The sequence below is a fragment of the Penaeus monodon genome, chromosome 26 (assembly GCF_015228065.2).
Source record: "Penaeus monodon isolate SGIC_2016 chromosome 26, NSTDA_Pmon_1, whole genome shotgun sequence".
Taxonomy (NCBI): domain Eukaryota; kingdom Metazoa; phylum Arthropoda; class Malacostraca; order Decapoda; family Penaeidae; genus Penaeus; species Penaeus monodon.
Window position 1 is genome coordinate 20,410,024 of NC_051411.1, and position 12,362 is coordinate 20,422,385.

General features: G+C 33.4%; 1 protein-coding gene across 1 annotated transcript in view; it reads left to right on the forward strand.

Moving 5' to 3' along the window:
- The window catches only part of LOC119589987 (nucleotide exchange factor SIL1-like), a gene marked incomplete in the record, with an annotated part of 35,933 nt that overhangs the window by 22,871 nt on the left and 700 nt on the right, over positions 1-12,362 (forward strand).

Here is a 12,362-nt window from a genome sequence, read left to right on the forward strand (position 1 = left end):
CCTTTGAGTCGGTGTGACCCGCGGTTACGTCCGTTAATTAATGTAGGACTAGGGTTTAAGCTAGAATAATTATTCGCTTCTTAATCACACCCTTCTCACCCTCTTGAAGTCGCTTGCATGTTTTGGGTATATCCCAAGCATTGTGATTCGTGATGATTTAAATATCCTTAGGGAATTTCGCGAGCACCCATCACAGATACGCACAAAAGAGCAGGTTATTTATAGATTTTCCTGCCTTGAATCGCTTCAGTCAATGTACGGCATTTTGGGTATAGGTTCCCCCTGTCAATGAAGTCTGACATGTGTAGCTAGACATGTACCTTGGCAGTTCAGATTGCTGACCCCGAGAAGATTTGCTTGTTAAATAGCTTGCTAATATTTTTTCATGTCACCATTCATTCATGCATACATTCTGTCGCATATCATTAAATGTTAAATTCAATGTGGTAGTTGAAATAATTTTAAATAGCTAGCATTGCTAATTTATTTCAGTTTTGTTATAGTGAATGTTAATATTCGTGTTTGTGAATCAATCTCTGTGTGAGGTCACTCTCGCTTTCCCTCTCATTCACGCTAGCTGTCACTCACACACGCATACACACACACACTCACCTCACACACACACACAGGACAAAAGACCCTGATACCTTTTCATTAATAGAATTGGTTGCTGTCTTAGTGCCACCGTAAAGATTTATGATGTATCACTTTAGCCCGCAATTTTGTCAGTCGTAACGAGTGACTCATACATGATGTACAAATTACATTTATTTCTTCTCTGTGTGATGACACTAATTCAAGTAAATCCTTGCGGATTGCTGTTGTTGTTTCCCTTATCTACTCTCATATCTATCATAGATGGTTGGTAGTTCAAGCCAGGTCCCTGTGGATCGCTACTGACGTCTCCCTCTTCTATTTTTTTTTTTTTTATCTTTGTGAAATAAAACACAAAATGAGAAAAAAAAAGGATGAAAATAAATTAAAAACCAACATTAAAAACCGCAATTTTTTATAAATAACCGGCTAGTGGTAGTTAACACCCCCTCTTCTCTGTTGCCTTTCTTTTTCTCTTACTCTGGCCCGTACGTGTATGATCTGGCTCCCCGACTATTTATTGCAGTCGGGCCAACGATATCCGACACGGCACCGAGGGAGGACCCTGCTGCAGAACCAGTCACCTTAGGATGACATGGGAAGGACGTCATCGAAGATCAGCATAGGCCAGCGAACCAAGATTTTCATCAGAGCAAGTGTTAAACCGTCCCAAGTTGTAGTGGACGGGCGCTGCCTGCCGGACTCATGTAAATCCAGCGAAGCACCAGCAACTTGCTGCAGGTACCAGTCGCCCCAGGATGCTGTGCATGGGCGACGCCTGGCGGACGCCTGCACATCCGGTGAACTCCAGGAGCTCGTAGCACAGGTATCAGCCGCCCCGAGATGCCGCCCCTGCCCCGACGCCTGTAGATCCAGATGAAGATTATGAGGACGTGTGGATGCGAGGACCTGGACGAGATCTGTGAGGACGTGTGAACGAGGATGCCGCCGAGACCAGGACTACGAGGAGGTCTAGACAAATCCGAAGTCAAGGAGGACCTGTGCAAGACCTTCGAGACGTTGACATCAGACGGACGAATACACTGAGAACCAGGAGGATGAGATGACAGGAACAGCCACGAAGATGCACCAGACAAGGCACGCGAGAATGAGATGACCAGCCAGGTAGTCACCCTTGAGGCAAATCTATGGACGCCTCAGGGGACGGCGTGAGTAGGTGGCCGAGCAATGTACAGTGGTAGCAGTTAGTATAGCATGCGGACCGTGACCTCACACGCCCCCATGCCCCCAGCTGCTTCTAATCGCTTCGCAGCTGGAACGGTCACCTACTTAAACCGAGGATGACCTAGGCCTTGAGAGTTTGTGTCAAGCACCCAGCGTGGTAAGGCCGGCTTCGCCCTCTCGCTCTGGCAGCTGACCGCACCAGCATACGCCTACCTAAATGACCAGTCTCGTGTGTTCCTATACTGCATGTTCACTCTTAGAATAAAAGATCATGCCGTGAACAGTATCATACTTCTGCAAGCCAATGTAATTGGTTCTATCCCATTGTAGGTTGTGTGTGTGTGTGTGTGTGGTGTGTGTGTGTGGTGTGTGTGTGGTGTGTGTGTGTGTGTTGTGTGTGTTGTGTGTGTGTGTTGTTTACATTACATGTATTGTCTACATGCTCAATGAACAATACAGTAAGCCAGATTGATTTCTTCAACCTTGTCACCAGCAGTATGCTTTTTTTCTGTAAGCAGCACAGGTCTTGCTTTCTCTTGTTCACGTTGAAAATAACTCTGCCTTGAAGGGAACCTCTGCTAAAAGCACACTCTCGTGAGACAGAAGGGAGACGAGCAGACAGGGGCCCGCCCCCATAGTCTAGTTAAACCACCTTTTCCCTTTTACCCCGGGACCCCAAAAATTTCTTGGGGGGGGTCTTTATATCTATCTTCGAAATAAAAACAAAAAACAAAAAAAAAAACATTACAACCACACACAAACACACAAAAAATATAAAATATATAAATATATATATATATAATTTTATAATATATTTTATATGTATAAAATATAAAGTGTAAAATATATATAATATTTTATATATATATATATTTATATAAAATAGGTTTTATAATATATATATTAAATGTATATATTATATATATATAATTTTAATATAATACATATATTATTACATAAAAATAAAATATCATATATATATATACATATATATTATAATAATATAACATATATATTTATTGTATATTATATATATTTTATTATTATTTAAATATAATTTAAAATATATGTATGAATATTTTAAATTAGTAAATTTTTTTAATATTATATATATATTAAAATAATTGTACATATACAAATATTATTATGTTGTTTTATAATATATATAAATTTATATTAAAATTCATATATTTTATAAAAAATATAATAATAATATATATAAAGAATATTTTATAAAATTTATAATAATAATATAAAAATATACATAATGAATATATAATTTTTATAGACAAATTTTTTAATAATATAAAATTTTAAAAATCAAATATATTTAAAAAATCTAACATTTATTTATTTTTTAAAATATTTACAAATTTATATAAATACATTATAATATTATAGATACATTATATAATTATTTTTTATATATATATATATATATATATATATATATATTTTTTATATATATATATTTTATATATATATACATAATAAAATATATAATTAAACATTATATTATAAATATAATATTTTTGATATTTATAATAATATATATATCATTATATATATATTATATAATATATGATATATATATATATAATTATTATGTATATATATATAAATATTGTAATATATTTTAAAAAAATAAATATATTGAAGATTATTTTAATTATTGATTATATAATATATATATATATTATAAATAATTTTTACTATACAAATTATTATTCATATATGTATATTTTATATATATATATATAAATTTAAAATATAAAATATTCATTTAATATAATATATATATTATATATATTTTATATATATATGATATTTATATATAAATTTATTATAATAATATAAAAACATAACATATATGGGAATATATAATTTTATTGTACAAATTTTTTATATATTTTATATATATTATTATAAAATTTACTATATTAAAATATTTATACTTTATATTATATATATTTAAATATAAATTTTGATATTTATATATATATTATATATATATAATATATAATATATATTGTATATATTTAATATTTATTTATTATATATATATATATATTTATATATAATTTATATATATATATATATAAAATATGTATATATATATATATATATATACACATATATATATACATATATATATATATATATATATATATATATATATATATATATATATATTTGTGTGTTTGTGTGTGTGTGTTGTATATGTATATGGTGATTTATTGTCGAAGATAGATATGAGACTCCCCAAGAGACCCCTGTGTCTCTGGGGTCAAGGACAAGGTGGTAGAGCTAGACTCATGTGGCTTGGCCTGTCTGCTCTGTCTCCCTCTTCTGTCTCACGAGATGTGTGCTTTTATGCAGAGGTTCCCTTCAAGGCAGATGTTTATTTTCAAGTGAAAAGAGAAAGCAAGACCTGTGTCTGCTTACAGAGAAAAAGCATCTGCTGGTGACAGAGGTTTGAAGTGTACAATCCAATCTTGCTATGTATTGTTTACATTGAGCAATGTAGACAATACATGTAATGTAAACAACACACACACACACACACACACACACACACACACACACACACACACACACACACACACACACACACACACACACACACACACACACACACTACAATGGGTATAGAACCCAATTACATTGGCTTGCAGAAGTATTGATACTGGTTCACGGCATGACTCTTTTATTTCTAAGAGTTGACACATGCAGTATAGGAACACACGAGACATGTCTATTTATAGGTATGGCTGTATGCTGGGTCGCGGTCAGCTTGCCCAGAGCGAGAGGGCGAAGCCGGCCTTACCACGCTGGGTGCTTGACACAAACTCTCAAGGCCTAGGTCATCCTCGGTATAAGTAGTGACCGTTCCAGCTGCCGGAAGCGATTAGAAGCGGGCTGGGGGGGGGCATGGGGGAGCGTGGTGAGGTCACCGGTCCCGATGCTATACAAAACTGCTACACTGTACATTGCTCGGCCACCTACTCACGCCTCGCCCTTGAGGCGTCTTAGATTTGCCTCAAGGGTGACCTAACCTGGCTGGTCATCTCATTCTCGCTTGCGTTGTCCTGGTGCATCTTCGTGGCTGCTTGTCCCTGTCATCCTCATCCTCCTGGTTCTCAGTGTAATCGGTCCGTCCTCGATGTCCACACGTCCTCGAAGGTCTTGCACAGGTCCTCCTTGACTTCGGATTTGTCTAGACCTCCTCGTAGTCCTGGTCTCGGCGGCATCCTCGTTCACACGTCCTCCCCAGACTCGTCCAGGTCCTCGCATCCACACGTCCTCATAATCTTCATCTGGATCTACAGGCGTCGGGGCAGGGGCGGCATCTCGGGGCGGCTGATACCTGTGCTACGAGCTCCTGGAGTTCACCGGATGTGCAGGCGTCCGCCAGGCGTCACCCATGCACAGCATCCTGGGGCGACTGGTACCTGCAGCAAGTTGCTGGTGCTTCGCTGGATTTACAGGAGTCCGGCAGGCAGCGCCCGTCCACTACAACTTGGGACGGTTTAACACTTGCTCTGACGAAAATCTTGGTTCGCTGGCCTATGCTGATCTTCGATGACGTCCTTCCCATGTCATCCTAAGGTGACTGGTTCTGCAGCAGGGTCCTCCCTCGGTGCCGTGTCGGATATCGTTGGCCCGACTGCAATAAATAGTCGGGGAGCCAGATCATACACGTACGGGCCAGAGTAAGAGAAAAAGAAAGGCAACAGAGAAGAGGGGGTGTTAACTACCACTAGCCGGTTATTTATAAAAAATTGCGGTTTTTAATGTTGGTTTTTAATTTATTTTCATCCTTTTTTTTTCTCATTTTGTGTTTTATTTCACAAAGATAAAAAAAAAAAAAATAGAAGAGGGAGACGTCATAGCGATCCACAGGGACCTGGCTTTGAACTTTCCAACATCTATGATAGTATGAGAGTGATAAGGGAAACAACAACAGCAATCCGCAAGGGTTACTTGAATTAGTGTCATCACACAGAGAAGAAATAAATGTAATTTGTGCATAACATACGAATCACTCGTAACTACTGACAAAATTGCGGGCTAAAGTGATACATCATAAATCTTTACGGTGGCACTAAGACAGCAACCAATTCTATTAATGAAAAGGTATCAGGGTCTTTTGTCCTGTGTGTGTGTGTGAGGTGAGTGTGTGTGTGTATGCGTGTGTGAGTGAAAGCTAGCGTTTAATGAGAGGGAAAGCGAGAGTGACCTCACACGAGATTGATTCACAAACACGAATATTAACATTCACTATAACAAAAAATGAAATAAATTAAACAATGCTAGCTATTTAAAATTATTTCAACTACCACATTGAAATTTTAACATTTAATGATATGCGACAGAATGTATGCATGAATGAATGGTGACATGAAAAAAAATTAGCAAGCTATTTAACAAGCAAAATCTTCTCGGGGTCAGCAATCTGAACTGCCAAGTACATGTCTAGCTACACATGTCAGACTTCATGACAGGGGGAACCTATACCCAAAAATGCCGTACATTGACTGAAGCGATTCAAGGCAGGAAAATCTATAATAACCTGCTCTTTCTGCGTATCTGTGATGGGTGCTCGCGAAATTCCCTAAGGATATTTAAATCATCACGAATCACAATGCTTGGGATATACCCAAAACCCTGCAAGCGACTTCAAGAGGGTGAGAAGGGTGTGATTAAGAAGCGAATAATTATTCTAGCTTAAACCCAGTCCTACATTAATTAACGGACGTAACCGCGGGTCACACCGACTCAAAGGTCCCGACGAACGAATAACTTAGGTTTATTGAAACCTACTTTCGAATTACGGATCACACAGATCTATTAGGCGTTTACGCAACCTGGGGCAATTATTGGTAAATCCTGTGCACTATGATATGGGGAAGATCCTATGCTATATTCAAATTAATGAATTTTACTGAAATTGCGTTACAATCTCCGTTTTAGTGCCGATAGAACGTGTCACCAAAGCAATGTAACAATGCTAAAGTTAATCCCCAAGGCATCAACAAAAAAAAACAAAATTAAAGGGAACCAAGCGGTCATCTCTTTCCATGTCGCCACCAACCGGGAAAAGAGAAAACAAGGTCAGGTCAAGACGGGAAAACAACTGCAAGCGTATATATGTATATATATAAAATATATATATATATTATAATATATATATATATATATTTACATATATATATATATATTTTTTTTAAAAATATATATATTTTATATACATTATTATATATATATATATATATATATATATAATATATATAATATATATATATATATAATATTATTATATATATATATATATATAGTATGTAATATAGAGTGTATGTATAATATATTATATATAATATATGTATAAAATTTATATATGTAATATAATATATATAATATAGAAATATTACATAATATATATAAATATATATATATTTCATAATATATATATATATTATATAATATATATATTTAATATATATATATATATTTATATATATTAATATATAATATATATAATATATACAGCCGAAATGGAATCCCGGGGATTTCGAAACTGTATTCATTTTCAATAAACTAGTTTTTTATTGTGGTTTTTCTTCATTGTATCAGACGGAAGAGTGTTTGCTTTCACACACATATTTTTTATAATATATATTTTAATATATATATAAATATTAACATTTTAACATATATATATAATATATAAAATAATATATTATTATATACACAAATTTTAAATAATATATATATATAATATTAATATAATATATATACAATATATAATTACATTCATATAAAAAATATTTTAATATATATATATAAAATTACATATATACACAAATAATATATTATATATATATATTATAAATATAATATAATATATATATATATATATATATAATGTAAAATTATATAATATATATTATATATTATATATATATATAATAAACATTAATAAAATTATATATATATATTAAATTATATATAAATAAAAGTAATATATATGTATATAATAGTATAATGTATATATGTAAATATATATATATTTTAAAAATTATATAATATATTAGTAAATAGAAAAACACTTTCCGTTTTGAGACAATGGAAGAAAAGCCCAAGTAAAAAAAACTAGATTTTTTGAAAAGAGTCACAGTTTGAAATCCCCCTGGTTTCCATCCTCAGGTCTGAAGAGAAAGGGAGGGGGAGGGGGAAAAAAGAGAGAGGAGAGGAACGTGGTGACAAGGGCAGGTGAGGACGGGGAAAAGGGAAGCAGAGGGAGGTCACATCAGGCGGAGGATCAGGGGCATGCACTGGGTGGCAGATCGGGGAAGGTGGAGGAGGGGGGAAGCAAGGGGATATCAGCCTTTCGGGGACACCAAGTCCATGCCTGGACCACTTCCTTCTCTATAGACAATGCACAGGGGTTTGTACATACTCTTCTTTTATACCACCCTCTCCCTGTTAAGGAAAGGGTTACCACCCGCTGTTTTTTCGCACCCTCCGCATCTGTGACCCCCCGTACCCGGATGGGAGATAATTTTCTTACGTTGCTCGCTTCCAAAATGGGTACCCTGGTCATGTTTTTTCGAGGCCCCCGTTATCCGGGCACGGTGTACCTTCTACCACGGTTCTCCCCCCCACAGAGACTCCTCACTTCCCGTCCTCAGTCTGCCCTCACTGAGGAGATCTCCTCTCCGTGCCCCCTTTTACCCTCTCAACTGCAGGCGATCTTTTACCCGGTGAAAACTCTTTGCAACCTGGTCCATACCCGCCCCCCTCCACCTCGTAGGTGGGACCTATGCTGTTCCTTGGCCTCCGGGGACAAAGACTTTGGGAAAAAAGGCGCCCGTCTTACCAAGCGTTGTCCAACATAAGTACGCTGTATCAGGGGACAAACAATAACACCCCCTTTTTCCCCCCAGGGAAAATGGCTGCGGGATTTTTTCTTTCCCTTCCCCTGATGTCCACACCCCCAGAATGGGGGAATCTTTCCCCTTTTAAAAATTGCTGCCCAATTTCAATTGAACAGAGGCTTTTTTTGCTGATAGTCTCCTTTCTTCCCACATCCTCCCCGGACCCGGTGCAAAACCGCCCAAAATTTTCCCGACCTGAGTGACCTCCCTTGCTTCCCTTCGTCTGTCCCACCTGCCCCCTGTTACAGCGTTGCCTTCCCTTTTCTCTTTTATAACCTCCTCCCTTTTCCCCTTCGACCCGAAGAGAAATCCAGGGGGGATTTTAAAATGATTGTATTGTAACTTTTTAATTGTGGGTTTTTTTTTCCCATATATTAGTATTTTATTAATATTATAATATATATATTTATATGAATTGTTACCTATAATATATTTTTTTTGTATTATAAATATTTTTTTATTAAAAATTTTAATCTATTATGAATAGTATATAATGGTGTATTTATGTATATATGTAATAATGTGTATGTATGTATGTTATAGTTATGTATGTGTATATATACATTATGTATATATAATATATATATATATAATAATATATATAATTTTAAAAATATATTAGTATATTTATGTATATATTTTTATATATATATATACATTTTTATTATACATTATATATATATATATATATAATTTTATATAATATTATATATATATAATTTTTTATTTTTATGAATGTATATATGTAAAAAATATATAATTTTTTTTTTTTATATATAAATTTTTTTTTTATTTATATATATATGTTGTGTATATATACATTTATATTATATATTATATATATATATATATATATAATAATTTTATATAATTTGAGAGGAGAGAGAGAGAGAGAGATTACTTATAAAAATTTAATATGTAAAAAATATATTTGATTAAGTATAGACACATATGAAACATATACAATAATGAAGATAGATAGATAGGTAAATACATACATATTAAAATAATTATTTATATATAATATATATATTTATATATTTTTTTTTATTTATTTTTTTTTTTTTACGGTAGGTTTTGTTTGAGCCGCCGTGGTCAAGCTAATATTAAATTTTGGGTTTTGTTGTGATGCTCTTGGAGTAAGTAGGGTAGGGTCCCAGTTCCCTTTTCCCCGGAGAGTGCCCGGGGTTTTACCCTTTTTGATAATCATTCTCTCTATTTTTTTCCAGGCTTGGGACCGCATGACTTGGGGTGGCTTTCCCACCCAGTGGTAGGCAGGAATCGAGGTGAAGTTTCCCTTTCCCCAAAGGGAACAAAAAAGTGCGGCCGGTGACTCAACTCTCGAATAGTTGGCATCGTGACAGTCTTGGAGTCCGATGCTCAATATAGTATATATTATATATATTATATATGTATATATATATGTATATATGTGTATATTTTATATATAATGTATATGTATTATGATATAGTATAAATATATATTTATATATATATATATATATTTTTAAAATTATATACTTTTATTATAATATATATAATAATAATATATATATAAAATAGTAAATACATATTTATGTATATCTTTACATATAAATAAAAAAATTTTTACACGCGCACACACACACACACACACACACCAAAACACACCCCACACACACACACACACACACACACACCACACACACACACACCACACACACAAACACATATATATATATATATATATACATAATATATATTATATATTATATATATAATATATATATTTTTATAGATATATTATTTTTAAAAATATATTATATATATTATAATATAATATAATATATTATATATATATATATAAATATATTTTGTGTGGTGGGGTTGTGTGTGGTGTGTGTGTGTGTATGTGTGTGTGTGTGTGTGTGTGGTGGTGTGTGGTGTGGGGGATACCACGTATATTTATACACAAAACTACACAGATATATTTTATACAAAATTATACAATACAAACATTGTACATGATCAATAAAATTACATGTATATACACAGTATATATACCTATACATATAGTAAATATATACACATATAAAATTTTAATAATAAATATATTACATATTTTCAACTATATGTAATTACAAAAATATATAATATAAAATTATTATATATTTATATATATTTATATAAAATATATATATATATTATATATATAAAATAATAGGATATATATTCATATGCACCATATAACTAGATATATATAATAAAATATAATTAAAATATATATTAATATAAATTAAATTAATATAATTCTAATTTTAATTATATATATATATATATATAATATTAAGATACATATAATATCAACAATATAATTATAAAATTATATTTTATAATATATATTATATATAATAAATATATAAAAATACATACATATATATATGCACTTATATGCACATATATAAAACACAAAACGTTTTTAACTAAATTGATTTTTAGCATATATAATATTTGTAATTAACATATATATAATTAATTATTTTATATATGATAATACATATATGTATATAACATATAAAAATATAATTATATAATTACAACTAATATATAGTTATATATAATATATACATAATACATCCCTAATATGCATATAATAAAAATAATATTATTTATTTTCATATATATATTCATTCATGTTGTTATATGTACATATATATTTATATAATAATATTCATTTATATATGTTATTTTATATATATATTATATATATATATATATATATATTATATATAGTACATATACAAATAGATTAGTGTGTGTGTATAATAAATGAATATATTGATATGAAGATATTAACATACAATAATATATAATAAAATAAAATTTTAATTATATATATATATAATTAAAATATATTATATATATATATATATATATATGGGGGGGTGCTCCATGCTTGGGTTGATGTGAAGCGATGTGTAGTAGATAGTGTTGAGTGTTGCATGCCTTCTCGCTTGCAGCTGCCACTTGGCTGCCTAGTGTGAAAAAGGGAGCAGCTCTGCATAAGCCTCCCCTCCCAGTTCCAGCCTCTCCCTGTGACTTTTTAGTGCCTCCCTTTGGCCACTATGGAAATGGCAACTTTTCAGTCCCAGGTAAAATTTGGGAAACTTTGGGGGTCTGGGCAGCAGGAGGCACCAGGGTATGAAGCTGTGGCCTCTGGGTGTGGACACACCTTTGGGTCCAAAACCAAAATCCCGCCCCCTTTGCCACCCCGTGGCTTTGGGGGGGGTGGGGCCCCGTTTTAGCCCTCCCCCCCCAGAATCCACTGGGAATGCCTGTAATAAAAAGGTATGCTGGGGGAAGGGTGCTGTCCCTCCCCCCCAGAAGTGAGGTGGGCTTGGGGGCCATTGGGAGGTCAAATGTTGGGGCGCAGGAGGGAAGAGAGTAGTTGTCCTGCCCTTTCCCCGGCAGGCACCAACCCCGTATGGGCCGTAGGTCAAAGCCAAGGGAACCCCGCAGGGGGACGATGGACCCCCCAGCTCCAAAACCCCTTTATTTGGGGGGGCCAGTGTCCCAGCCCCCCCCCCCCAGGGGGGGTTTTCAGAGGTAGAATTTTTTCAAAAATTTTGGGGGGGGTTTTTTTGGGGAAAACCCCCCCAAGGGGGG